Source organism: Athene cunicularia (assembly GCF_003259725.1).
Source record: "Athene cunicularia isolate RWA chromosome 3 unlocalized genomic scaffold, athCun1 chr3_part1, whole genome shotgun sequence".
Lineage (NCBI taxonomy): Eukaryota > Metazoa > Chordata > Aves > Strigiformes > Strigidae > Athene > Athene cunicularia.
In genome coordinates, this window is record NW_020799097.1 from 120,955,054 (window position 1) to 120,969,387 (window position 14,334).

Sequence of the window (14,334 nt, forward strand, 5' to 3'; positions counted from 1 at the left end):
GAGGTTTCCCCACAGAATCATCGAGGTTGGAAAATACCTTGAAGACCATGCAGTCCAACCATTAACCTCACAATGACCATTCTCCACTCTACCAGATCCCCCAGCGCTGGGTCAAACCGACTCTTCAACCCCTCCAGGGGTGGGGACTCCACCCCTGCCCTGGGCAGCCCATTCCAACACCCAACAACCCCTTCTGCAAAGAAATGATTCCTAAGAGCCAGTCTAACCCTGCCCTGGTGCAGCTTGAGGCCATTCCCTCTTGTCCTGTCACTTGTTACTTGGTTCAAGAGACGCATCCCCAGCTCTCTGCACCCTCCTTTCAGGGAGCTGTAGAGGGCGATGAGGTCTCCCCTCAGCCTCCTCTTCTCCAGACTAAACCCCCCCAGTTCCCTCAGCCGCTCCCCATCAGACCTGTGCTCCAGACCCTGCACCAGCTCCGTTGCCCTTCTCTGGACACGCTCGAGTCATTCAATGTCCTTTTTGTAGTGAGGGGCCCAAAACTGAACACAGGAATCAAGGTGCGGCCTCACCAGTGCTGAGTACAGGGGTCAGATCCCTTCCCTGTCCCTGCTGGCCACGCTATTGCTGATACAAAATTTAATTTATGTCCATTGTCCCTTTTCCTCTACAGAGCACCTCAATAAAAAGCCCAGATCCATCTTCTTAATAAACCCCTTGTAGGCACCTGGGGACTGTTTTTGTGTCCCCCTGAAACCGTTTCTTTCCCAGGCTGAACAAGTCCAGCTCCCACAGCTTCTCCTCTCAGAGCTGGAGGCCCCCATCCCATCTCACTGTCTCTCTGCAGAACGTGCTCAAATTGCACAGCAGCAGGCCAGGTTTCTGATTGGGCTTGTTGGTAACAACAGCTGTTTATGAAGGATTCACACATTCTCATCTACTTCTTACTTGTGATGGAGATTTTTTCCTAATTGCATATACTGCTGTAAGATTCTTGTTATCTGTAGAAAATAAACATGCCTCAGGGCTCATGAAAGATGACAAGGAGTTCACACGGGGCTTTTGTGCAATGAAGATGTGTTCTTGTGACCACACCTTTGTCAGGCCAACTCACTGTGACAAGGAGAGCGCTGTGTGTTCCTGAGGCACGCTAGCCCTGTGCAGTAGAGGCAGTGAGTGCCCCAGGCACCTGCACCCACGGTGGGGTAGCATTACCACCACATTGGCCGCTGCTGTACAACATTCAGCCACAGAAAACAGCAGGCAGGTGGTAGGTGCTGAGTTCCTTTCCACGTTGCAACTATGAGAGCTTTGGAGGAGTGGAAATGACGTGCCAGGGTGCAGGGTTAATTGAAGCCCTGACTGGGATCAATGGGTGATGAGAAACAGCTTGCTATAAAAATCGCCACCTTGGCAGGGTGAGAGGGAAGTTGGAGGCTGTAAAGCCAGACTGAGGGAGGAAGCTAGGCTGGCATGTAGGGCAGAGGTAGGAGGGGGTGAAAAGTTGGGCTTTCTCATCTGAAATGGGATGGCCTGTGCTCTTCTATTTTCTGACACCCGCAGTACTTTATTTGCGCTGGCTGTTGCATGAAAATATCTTTCTAATATGAATCTGAGATCTTTCATGACCTTGAGATTTAGGAACCACTGGTATGGAGTAGCCAGATAAGGAATAGAATAACTGGAGAATATTGTTGCTAACCCTGGGGCCTGAGCTGATTCTTAAAAGAGTGTCTGCTATTAAACTAGTCCTGATCTATGTTTATTTACTGGACATACCTGATTTAAGCTGAAAGATAGCTTGTCTTTCTTTCCTTTGCAAAAGAAAAGGAGAGATGCTTTATCATCTATTGTCTGACACTGACCTGTCTGTAGGGTTTTCTTCCTTTACAGCCTCCTACCCCTGTTTGGCTTTCTTGAACTGGTGTGGTATGGCTGTGTCACCAGCTCTCAGGGGTGACTGATGGGTTTGTGGTTTAGATGGCTTAGACTGATGGTTTTCAGGTTTAGAAATAGCTGTTTCTTCAGGGGTGGGTGGAAAAAAAGCGCTTTAGGATGGATGAATAGTGTTATGTCAATACAAATCACAGGGAACCAGTGTGAGGCTGATTGTTCTTTCTGCTCAGACTGAAATTACACTGCCAGGTCCTGAAAAGCAGGAGCTTGAAATATATGGTAGTAGATAAAACTCTGTGAGTATTTAGTAAATAACATTGCACATATATATACATAATACCTTTCTTATTGTCACTTAAACAAAGGTGTGAATGTCTCTGAAGAGTGTAAAATGCAAACCTATACTTACTCATGAACAAGTATGCAGACTGTAAAACTTGTCTTATCTGATAATGCGGTGAGAATGTAGCTTAAAGTCAGCTCTTCTGTCTATTGTAATGCTTGTTTTCATATACACCGTAGCAAAGGACTGCCTATGGTCAGGCCTTCAGACAGTGATAGTGAGGTTATTTTTTAGAGGGTTTCACCAAAGTTTGGTTTTTTTTTTTTTTCCGATGGGGGAATTCACATAGAAGGGGAGTGGGCTCCACTAATATATTTTTGCCACAAGAGTATATAAAAATGCTTAAGGAGTGGACTAAGTTTGGGGGTGTAGTACCCAACTCCAGTCGGATTAGATTTCTTCCCTCCCATATGGCATACCTTTTGAATAGCAGTGTGGAGGAAAAGAGCTGCTAGTCCATCTGCTAGTGGCTGTGTTGGAGTATAGCCCACACCAGTCAGTAGTCTGTTATGAATCTAGCGGTTTCAGTGATGTTTTGTTGGCTGGAGGTTGCTCAAGTCTCAGGCAGACTTTTTGGAAGCCAGAGGTGGAGAAATTCCTCTGTATATACAATAGTCCAGGAGGCTGGACACTCAGCTGTGGTACAGGGAAATCCTATTTCTAATTCTTGGTGGCTAAAACTCTGATAGTTGCATCCTACTTGTCCTCATTTCTGAAGGGGCAATTGTTGGTGGCAGAAGGGGATGGTTCCCACTTCTGGTGCGGAACAGAGAAATTCCTCAGTAAAAAAGTTTTACAGGAGGAAAAACTCCTAATTCCTTCTGAGTTCTAGTGAATTTTGAAAGTCTCTGTGTATAGTGGAATGTGCGTTAGCTGTTCCAATGAATGGCTTTTTTTAGGTGGTGGTAACTGCCACCTTGCACTCTTGTTTACTCTTGGGAACAGCTTTGTGCAAACTAAATGCAGCTTGAGGCCTGGGTTCTTCTTTAGGCAGTCTCCAAAACTTTGAGCTAAAAAGGGTAAAATTGGTAGCACTGGTCTGGTGTAGAGTCAGGCTAGTTTAATATACTATACAGCATATATTGATCATGATGCCAGCCAAAGCATTAAACTTCCTTGAATCTTTTTCGATACACAGATGGCTCTCTGCAATATTCCACACTGTGCCTTGAAACGTCTAGAAGGAGATGTATAGATAAATGATAAACTGTCTTCTTTAATGTTATCTGTAAATGTCCTCATCATTTTATATTGCTCCTTAAGAATAATAATTGCCAGTGATTCAAAAGGCAAGTCAGTTCTGAGAAGAGGGACGAAGTAATAATTCCTGGGGAAAGCTGAGAATAGAGGACTGTAGCGGTATGCAAAATGGAAAAGCAGAAGATTGCAAAGTCACTACGAGGTCTTTAATGTGTCATCCCACTACACTGTATAATGGGAACTGTAAAGTGTTGGCAAAACTTCATTTGGGCTGTAACTCCTTAAGACTGTGCAAGTAGAGTGGTTAAGTAGTGCCTGGAGAATTAGACCTTACCCAAGTAGCAAAGATTTGTAATAATTTTTTAGTTCTGCTATAGACCTGTTCTCATGTCTTTTGCTGTACAGTAAATCTGGCTGCTTACTGTCACGTTGCCCTTTCCCCTTGGCATATAGCTCATCTTGCTAAAATCAGTTTTTTAGCCTGGGTTTTGTGGGAGGAGACAGTGGATGTTAGAACCTGGGTTCAGTTTTCAGGGGGCACGGGACGTTTGGTTGCAAAGGAACAGTGGTAACGTTTGAAGTAATTCAGTCATGAGGGGTACTTTATCCACCATGGTCACAGTCTGAGAAAGCTCTCTGTGAGATCACTGATGTAACTCAGAGCAAGAGCAGTGTTGTAAACATCGGAGTGTACTAACAAGTAAAGTCTCCTGGCTCAAATCATGCCAGTGGGGGTGAAAGAACTGTGGACTGAAAGGAAGCAGTGAGACAGGGTAGAGGACAGAGGCAGAGAGGTGCCTGGAACCTCAAAAGAGCAGAGAGAGGCAGACCTGACATGGGAGATGGCCCAAGAAGAGGGACTAAGGCACTGATGTTGCAGCTTGTGCATTCAAGAATGCAACCATCTTGTGTTAGGTGCCAGGTTCGTCTCCACACTCCCTGAACCAGAGGTGTGATTGTCTTTGCATTTAGTAATTCTGGATGGATTCTTCTTTGAATAGAAGAATCTATTGGTTGCTTTGTGAAACTCATCCCAGCCATCTTAGCTTAATCTACTTAGTGTACCTGTCTAGTTCCACTTTGTGTTGCAGGGATACTCAGCATGCATCAGACTTAGTTACATCCACACACTGCAAAATCACGTTGTTCCAAACCATGGATGTGGCTTCTTAAAGCTGCTTGCTCATGTGAGTGTGACACCGTACCTGTGTGTAAATTAGTCCTATCTTTTAACTCAATAAATAGCTTTTGCAGCACACCAGTGTTGTAACTCTAATGCTCACAGCTTGTTTTTAGCTAGCTCAAGGCTCTCCTCCTTATGCTGCTTTTTGCAGTGTAGACAAACTTGTGGATCTTGCTGTTAACTTGGAAGAAAAGGTCAGAGTGTTGTGGCCCAAGTGCTGTGCTTTTCAACAGGAAAAGCTGTGTGTGAAGCAGCAGCCTTATGTCAGTAAACCTAATCAATAGAGGCAAGATGGCAGAATCTCTGTCCCTAAAGCATTGCCACCACCTCCTTCCCTGGGGGAGACATGGTTTTCTGCCAGAACAAGTTCAAATTTTTTTCTCTAGCTTCTGGTTTGTTTGTACTGTAGAATAGTAAGCAGATGCTACATATTCTTAAGGGTTTGAACTGCCACCTTTTGTTCCAATTACAGATCTCTGTTCAAAACTCTGTGTTTTTTTTGTTTGTTTGTTTTAAGGGTGAGAGAAAAGTGCAGAAGGAGCTAGCTATTCAAGGATACTCAGAACAGCCATGGCAAAAAATTTAATAATTCTGTGGTTCAGGCTGTTGGTATTTGCAGCATACATGTATGTAAAATTTAAAGTCATAATATGCTGCTGAGAAAATTCTTCTGTTTAGCTAGTGTTTTTGTTTGAGTTAGACATGTGTGGTGGTGCAATTCTTACCCCTCCCTGCCCTCCTTGTTGGGCTGTTTGGTGCCAGGTGTGATTCCATCCACATTTCCCCAAGCCATACACCAATCTGTGGAGATAAGAACTGATAACCTTGAGGAGCCTGGCTCCTGCCCCCCCCAGTTGCTTAGAAAAGATTATAGTCATCTCCTGATGGCCTGATACACCTGTGCCTGGGATGTGATCAGATGGAACAATAACAGGGTTGCATGTTCATCAAATTCTTGTGCAACTGCCAGAAGGCGCCAGATAGTATTTGACAAAAGTCAATTATCTTGGATCCTATAAACTGCGACCACCAGAGAGACCCTTTGAGTTCTCCTGGATCGCAGCGGGCCTGTGACCAGCATCTCCCCTGAGCTGGGATGCCTCTCAGGTGTCGTCTGCTCCAGATGGAAGGCCAGGGCGGTCCCCCCGCTCGAGTCTCAATTATCGCCCGTTGAGGAATGCCAAGGCATTGTGAGGATTTGCTCTAAACTCGAGAGGGAAATTTTCTTTGAGCTAGCTTCTATTTCTCCTGTTTATTGGTGCGGGTGTGTGTGTGGGAACATACCCTTGCCCTTGTTCCTGTGTGTTTGTCCCTTTTGTGTTCACTTTACCAAATCCAAACCCCTTTGTTTCTGTATGTATATGTCTGGTTTGTGTATGCACATGTACATATGTGTATAAATTAAGGTACCCTTAAGTAAGTTAGAGTGAATCTTCTCATTTTAGAACCTGAATAAGTCGCTTTCCTTTCTGAGTTATTTTGTATTGACAAATAGTTGTTAGTTATTAATAAATCTAGATTAAGTAAAATCATTACCGGGTCAATACTTTCATCCACAACAACATGCTTGGACAGTAGGAAAATACTGAGGAGTTTGGAAGCTCATACAGTTTCTGAATAAGTGTTAGTGTGTGTTGACACTTTGTGGAGTTGCTTCAAATTGCTGGAATATGAGCGGTGAACATGGAGAGTCTTGCAGGCCTGCTCTGGAGCTTTCTCAAAGTAGTTACGTTGCACTAGTATCTAGCTAGTAGAGTTTACAGAGAAGAAAAAAAATGTAGTAGAAAAATGCTTATTTTGACTCTTTCTGCAAACATACATACTGATTGTTTCCCGCCCTCTGCCTGTCAACTGAATCCTACTGTAACTGTTTGTTGCGCAATGAGCGGTGGATACTCGTCTTTAAGTATTCCTCATGATGTGAATTCTGCAACTCTACTCTGTTCTACCTTGAGCTGATTGTGGCACTTTGGCTCTAGCTGTGCTGAAACTCAAATCTGGCAGTAGCAAGGCCCCTGACTGCAGGGCACGGGCAGTGGCTCTCATTCTGTTCAGATTGGTAGCTGCTGATGGCTGGCTGTGTGTGAAGAGCAGCTGGTGTGATTGGGGAGACTGGCAGCTTTTAAAGCATTTCTCTTTGTGGGAGGCACAGTGCAGCATGGGTTAGGTGTCTCCATGATGTAATGGAGTTGTTCGGGCTTTCAGTTGGTGTTGCAATGCAACTTAAAGCAGCAGAGTTCTGAGTACTTAATGTGTGGCACCATGGTCATCTCAGCATGACCATCATGAAGTTCCCACTTATAAGCCAGCCTTGTTGGTGTCTTCATCCACTTGCAGACACAGCCTGGTCAGTTTTTGCTGAAATTCTGAAGTCAGATTATTTGATTTTTTTTTTTTTCCCCCCTCCTTTTTCAGGTAACTTCTATAAACAAGATGAAGCTACTTGCAGCCATCCATTCCTATTGGTAGCCTAGGGGACAAACATGCAAAAACCACCCTCTGGTGGTTTTGGCACAGTCTTCTGAGGGGTGCAAATCATACCTTTCATTCACTCATACACTGGGGTTGCCATGATGTGCTCGAAACAAACACCTATTGCTACTCTGTCTCTACTAGGAAAAAAAAAAGCATAAGATTCAAGCACTAATATGAATGATGGTAACCCTAAACAGTTCTGCCAGCTTTGAATTTGTACCCCTCATCATATTTGATACCACCATCAAATTCCTTCTCCAATAATGTTAAAGTGATTTGAATCCCCTATTGTTTTTATAGTTTTTAAGAACATCTTGCATATTCTAAGATTTATAGGCAAGGAGAGCCTGTCGGTCTCTTGTCATATCCCACAGCAGCTTCTTCACTGAAGTACTACTGAGATTCACAGAATCATCATCAGCCTCTTTACCACACAAAAAACCTGGTTTTCTTCGAGCTATGACTTGTTCCACATGTGCCATGAACACTTTACCTACTAACCCCTTCTTTGGCAGTATGAGTATCACTGGCATTCTACAGGAGTACAGACTGAAGAACCTACAGAAATACAATCAGCCATGTTTTCTAACCCCAAATTATCCTCAAATGGATTTACCTTTTTCTACTGCTGGCACTGTCCCTGAACTAGAAGTGCCAAGATGGACACGTACGTACGCTGACCTCTTCCATGTTTTTCACAAACCCTGCAGGGAAGAGATTCTAAGTGATTGTACCACTAAACAGAAAACTAAATGCCTTTGCAGAGCTGGCTGCAAGTCCAAATGTTAGGAAGCTTTGACAGGTAGTGTCAGTCACCCCTTCTAATTTTTGAAGAGAAAGTTTTTGTTTTAATCCTGCCAGACACCTTTTTTAATAAATTGCTTTTTCTCTTGTTTCTGATCTTAACTGACAAAGGAGGAAGAACTCTGAAAGTAAGAGCTATTAATCCTTCAAGAGGAAGAAAGTCTGCTTCATCCATTTTGAAATGGCTCTGTTTTCTATGTGTCAGTCGGCATGCCTGAACCAGAGGAGTTGAACAATCAGCTCTCAGAGAAAAGTATAGAATAGGTTGTTCTCCTTTGTGGAGGCATGGATTACTCATGATCCTCTTACTGAGACTGCGCTGTGAACTGCTAATCCAGTCCTTCAGAGGCGTAGCCTTAGTCTCTACTTGTAGAGTGCAGGATGTGCCTTTTGGGCAGCCGTTCCTCTTCTCCTTTGGGTAGACCCCATCCTGCACAAACCTCCTGCTTAGTCTCTCGGTTACCACAAAAGGTTGTGAGTAATACACAACTAAGAGAAGATCTTTTGTTGCTGGTAACTAAAATAGGTTGCTTTGGAGGCCTCAGTTTTGAGGGAAACACAATCCAGGAACATACTGTTAAAACTTGTGATCTGTTCTGTGGCATGTGCTGCCACCACTATCCAGCTGTGGACTAGCTCAAGGATTTCTTCCAGGCATAGAATTAGGCTGCTAGATCAACACTTAAGTTCTGCTTTGCGCATCTAGTGTTACTGTTCTCTTTGTGCTGGAGAGTTGCGAAAGTTATTAAACAGGCTGTTTATTTCTCTGAATTGTACATGGTGTGAGGTGCCTTAAAGATGCATTTTCTGGGCTCTGCTTTATTTCTATGGCTCTTCATGTGGCAGTTGATTAATTTCTGCCTCGTACTGCTGCCATAGGTGGCTGCAGAGGCTGTTCTAGGGAAACCTGGGTAAGCTTGGTTTTTGAGTACCTGAACATAGGAAGGTTCTGGGTTTCCCACTGTCATGAGCTACTAGTTACAAAGATAACGCTTCAGTTTGCAGAGATGTTAAGATGTCTCAGCCACGCTGCCTGCACTCTACCCTCTACAGAGTAACATTGCATAACAGCTTTAGAAGTCATATTTGCATATCAGATCAGCTCTAATTCAAGTAGCCGAATTTAGTACTTGCCTTGCACTCTAGGTGTCCTTGCTGTTAAACTTTAGAGGCTGAAGTATCTTCTCCGGTGCAAATGAAGGTCTGAGCCTTGTAGACTCACTGCAGGTGATAGTGCAGTAACTATCATCTTCGTTTAACTGACTCAAATGCTTTTGAAAAATGCTGACAGCACACTGGTTTTGTTTTGTAAATCCAAGTAATGTTTTATTGACTGAGTTGCACTGTTGAGGCACTCCTGTTTTAAATTCTTCAGGAGCCAGAATTGATTACCTGAACTTTTGAAACTAGACTTTATGAATTAGAGTAAGTATGGCCCAAGCATGGGGAAAGTTTGTGCCATGACCAGTGGTTCAGTTGGATTGTTGACTCATGGATTCCTGATTGCAAAGACCAGGAATCTACAAATACAGGGCAGCTGATCACATTTGATTTGGCTGTGTATTAGATAAGGCCAGACCCACCGCATCCAAATTTTAATCCCTTTTTTCATCTTTCTTGCCATTGGTCTGACACTCCTGTTTCAACGCTCTGTCAAAGGTTGGCAATGTTAAGGGTAATGGCAGATTTCCCAGGAGATGTGCTGGCAAAAGCTGCACTAGAAAGGCCTGCAGCAGCATCATCACAGAGCTGTGTTGGTAATCTGAATCTCACTGTGATTTGTTGATATATGCAATTTAAAAGCTCTTCCTGGAGGTTTCCCCACAACTTGCTTCCCACTAGGCTTACATAGTTCCTAGGTTCACTGGAATCTGATGGAGCTGAAGAGGCAGTTTTCTCTGAGAAGTGAGAAGGGGCTGTTGCTGAAGCCTTATGAGACAATTTGAACTGATACTTCAGAACAGAGACAAGATGTCTTTGCTAAGAACACCCTACTAGCAAAGGGTTTATGTTGGGGTTGTGTTTTTACCCTTACAGTAGGCAGGCTGCTGAAGATTCATAGTTACTTTGCCTTAACCTGTGGGTGCTCAAGAAAGTCACTTTGCAGGCTACAGTAATGTTAAGGGATCCATAATTCTTAGCATCTGATGCTCTGGTTTACTGCTTGTAAAACTCGAAGTCTACTTTATTTGTGTCCTGGTCTGCCTCCTCCAGCATAATGGGATGTATATGCCTGGAGATCCTCATTTCAAAGGAATTATGTTTAGGGTATCTGCAACTTTCTTTTATATTCTGACTATGTACTATGTGAATTTTTCTTTTCAGCTTATACTTCCCTTTCAGCCTGTATCCATTATGTCATAGCATCAGTCTCAGCTGCAGTATTGATTTAATTCAAGGAGATTAATTTGGGCTCTGCAGTATTACAAGCTGATAAGCTTCTTCTAAATGGAAAGATCTCTTAACAACCTTTCCATCAAACACTTGATTAAGAGGAAGGAAAAAAAGAATGTTTGGTGATACAGTGAAACAGCAGCTGGATCCATTTGGTCACCCTTTCATAAAGCAATGAACTTGTCCATGAGCCACCCCGTGCAGCATCATTCCTGGCTCATTTTGGGGAGCATGAGACTTACTAGGGTTAGACCTCTGTGAGCTGGGATCTCTTCAGAACAAGGGAAATAGCTCTTTAGACATAAAACAACAGCTGATAGATCTGGATATTGGCCTCACTGCTCAGGTTTTTGGTTTGTTTTGGGGTTTTTTTGATATTTTTTTTTTTTTCTGTAAAAGGGAATTAGGAGAGGGGAATGAAAACGATGGATGCTTCATTGACTGGTTGGAGCAGCTGGGAATGCTTCTGAGCAGGGTGTATGAGACTCCTACAGTCCTGCTGAAGAGCTCTGGTCTTGTAAGGCTTGAGTGAAGGCTTAGATATTTGTTTTGGTTTTATTATCCTAAATGCATGGAATTTTTTCACTCTTGTTTAGCTAGTCCACTCTCCTTTTTGCCTATATAACTAACTGAAATTAAATAAATTGTTAAGGGCTATTTGCATTTGCTTTAGCAAACCAAGAACAATGTGGAGGATGAAAAGCCTGCTGCTTTTTGGATAATATATGTCATCTTATTAAATAATTCTTTGTACTGATTTGCAGTTGCTGTTGCCATGTTTCTATGCAGTACATTTTCTTTTGATGAGATTTCTGAGAGTTGGTGGTCATATATCAAAATCCTTTCCTATTTCATTTGTAGTTGTTTAAGATTCTGTATACACAAGCAACATAATATTTGTTGCTGTTGTTGTATGGCAGTTAAATAGAAATTGTTTTCCCAAAGGGATGGTCTGTAGATGCTGGGAGCTAAAGTGAATGAGGGAAAATTGCTGAAATCATTTTAGAAATTGCTTGCATCCTGTTTTTAGAAGGCTTCAATTTAAAATTCAGTAAAGGATAGCTTATACTTACAGATCTTCATATGTACACTTATTCCTAGATTATGTTGTATTTGGATGAGAAAAATCAAGACTTTAATGCATTATTGTATACCAGCTACAATAATGGAAAGAACTGTGTCTTTACCTGCCCTTCCTGTTTAAAATGAATCAGAGTAATAGCAGATTAAAAGTGGTCATTTAGCACTTTTAGTGGGGGAAAAAAAAGACTGCTAGCAAGAAAGAGCAATTACTAAGCCTGACTCAAGGAAGATGCAACAAAAGGGAAACACAGAAGCAAGTTTGTAGGGTCACAGAAATGCAAGGAAACAAAACTGAAGACAGTAAAAGGAGATGAACAAAGGGAAAGATAGAATAGATTCTTCTGAATTAGCAGGCACCATGAAGAAAAAATGTCTTACAGAAGGAAACTCTCCCTTTGCTTTTATTATTCATTAATAATTGTTTTGGTGTTTTTAAGGCTGCAGCTTGAAAATCCCAGACTTTGAAGTTGTGCTTTTTTCAAAGCACATAGCAATTGCATCTGGAGGAGTAACGCTGCACTGTAGTTTATAGAAAAAGAGATTGATCTTGGCGTTGTCAAAGTGCTATGAATGTAGGCAGAGAAGACGGTATTTCTTTCATAGTAGTTCTAGTGTTGGCTGGTTGATTTGTTATCCAAGCTATAATTTGGAGTAACACGTTATTGAGAGGGTGGGGTTTTATTTAGTACAAAATATTTAAACGAAGGGAAATAATACTAAGATTTTTGTCGATTGTATTCTTTTCTGAGAAGACATCAGCCAAATAATTACAATATACTGGTGAGCAGTTGTGCTGCTGGGCAGCTTGAGTGGCTTAAGCAGCCGGGGTAGGCTGGCTGTTCTGGTTTTGCAAAGAAGCACTGCAGATAGAGCTGGCACTGCGAGACCCATGTGTCACTGAGGGGAGCTGCGCTAGGCTCCAAATGTCTCAGATGTAAAGACATCTTTTGCCACACTAGGAGTGCCACAAAATGCAAATAATCTTTTAAGTAATAATCAGCAAAAAAAAAGTCCTAAGTGTCCTTTATTAAAATTCCTGAGTTCTTCAGACTCTTTTAATTTCACGTAGCAGTATCCCCAAGCAGCATTACTCCTTTTTATATGCAAGATTAATGGTATTAATTTTCAAAAAGAAGAGCAATTCTGTTAAAAGGCCTGTGTATAAAAGAATAATTTTCTAATTATACAAGTGAAAACTACAATTTTTTTTTTATGACACTGTAGAAACTAAAGTACACTTGGTTGCTCTCCACTGAAGTTTGTTTATTTTTAAAAGTATTCAACAAGTTTGTGCCCTAGGTTAGAGTGAAAGATTTTGGGTTTTTTTTTTCTTGGTTTTCTTTTTATAATCTAAATCTAGGTTTTGGACTTGTTTTGACTGACATCTATTCTTAAATCTTGGAAGCTGTGATAGTTAGGCAATGTTTTTCATGTGGTAACTGCTGTTGTGCACTCGTGCTACAAGTTGCAGTTTCCAATGACCAGTCCATGTGCTACCTGCATGATTTGTAGATAACAAAGTACAGTGAAATCATGACTGCTCTCTTGCAAGGCTTTCTAGTGCCTCTCCTTGTTTTGTTCAGCTCTAGAGCCTGAGATACAGCCAATCTTTATGCAGCTTGCTTTGTTGTTGATTGGTTGCCTTTATGGACTCCTTTGGGAGAAGCTCTGCTTGACTTATTTGCCAAATAAAACATTGTGTGTGAATGTGTGACATAGCATTTTGTGTTCACCAGTTGAGGCACTTCGTACAGAGCCTTTTATTTTTTTTGTTCTGTGCTTTTAGAAGCTTTTTTTTGGGGCAAGTTACTGGTTTCCATTTTCTTCCATGAGTGGACTACAGACATTCCTATAAACAAGTTTCTCTCTTAACCAAAGAAAATCCTTAGGGATTCACCCAAAATGGGGGGAATCAGCTGGACTGTCTGGCAACAATATATAGAAAGGCAAGTGCCTTGAATAGGAGGGCTGCAATATTTGCTCTGTGGAATGCCTCCTTGTACCCTCTTTTCCTCCTTTCTTCATTTAAAAACGTTTGTTTGCACCTTCTCTTTTTCTCCCTCCCCCTTGAACTTAGAGATTGATTTGAGATCAAATTTGAGACCACACCAGGGAATATACCTGTAAATGGGCAGGAACTTGGGAAGCTTCTGGCTCTGACTTTAGCACCTGGGAAGGAGAAGAAAGAGGCTGGACTCTGTCCCTATCTCTTGTGCACAAGTGAGCAGTGTGTTGTATGGAGAAAGGGTTCCTGGAGCTGTGAGCTGGATGTGTGCATTGTTACTGCCTGCTCCCATCCTGGTGACTTAACAAGGTTCTGCTGTCTGACTTTGACACAGTTAATTACTGTGTTTCTAGAATGCTGGACTCATTTTCAGGGAAGAGCTTGTTTTGCTCAGTCTAATTCATCACTTGTCAGTAGTGCATTAGATAGAAAAGGCCTTATAACAAACTCGAGTTTATCTCTACAGTGACTCAGCTGAAATCAGTAATTGTATATGGGGGAAGAAGTTTCTTTTGCAGCTGTGGAGTATCTAATGTGGTACTGGAAGAGCTTTTTTCTCTTGTACTTCCACAGATATTTTCCATGTAACTTTGCAAGGGGCTGCCCTTCAATGCGGAAATACTTCAGACATGTGCCCAGACGACTTTCCTGAAAGGGAGCGATTTGTCTTGGACTTAATGTTCTACTAATCATATGGGTTTAAATACTGGCAATGTCAACAGTTGTGAATAAAACTCCATAGACATTTCAAGCTGAAGGCAGTGTTGGACTGTCTTGTATTCTACATAAGCAGTTAAAATGGTCCTCATGAGCTGAAATGTGAAACTGAGCCGACGAGGTGAAACATGCTGCTGCTTAGTTTTGAGACTATTTTTTTCATGAACTACCTCTTGCATATAGGGGAAGAAAGGGCTCCTGCCTCTAGAGCTGTCAGGCATTGTTAGACAAGGCAATACCAAATACGTCAGCAATGTGGAGCTGAGTGGGTGACTA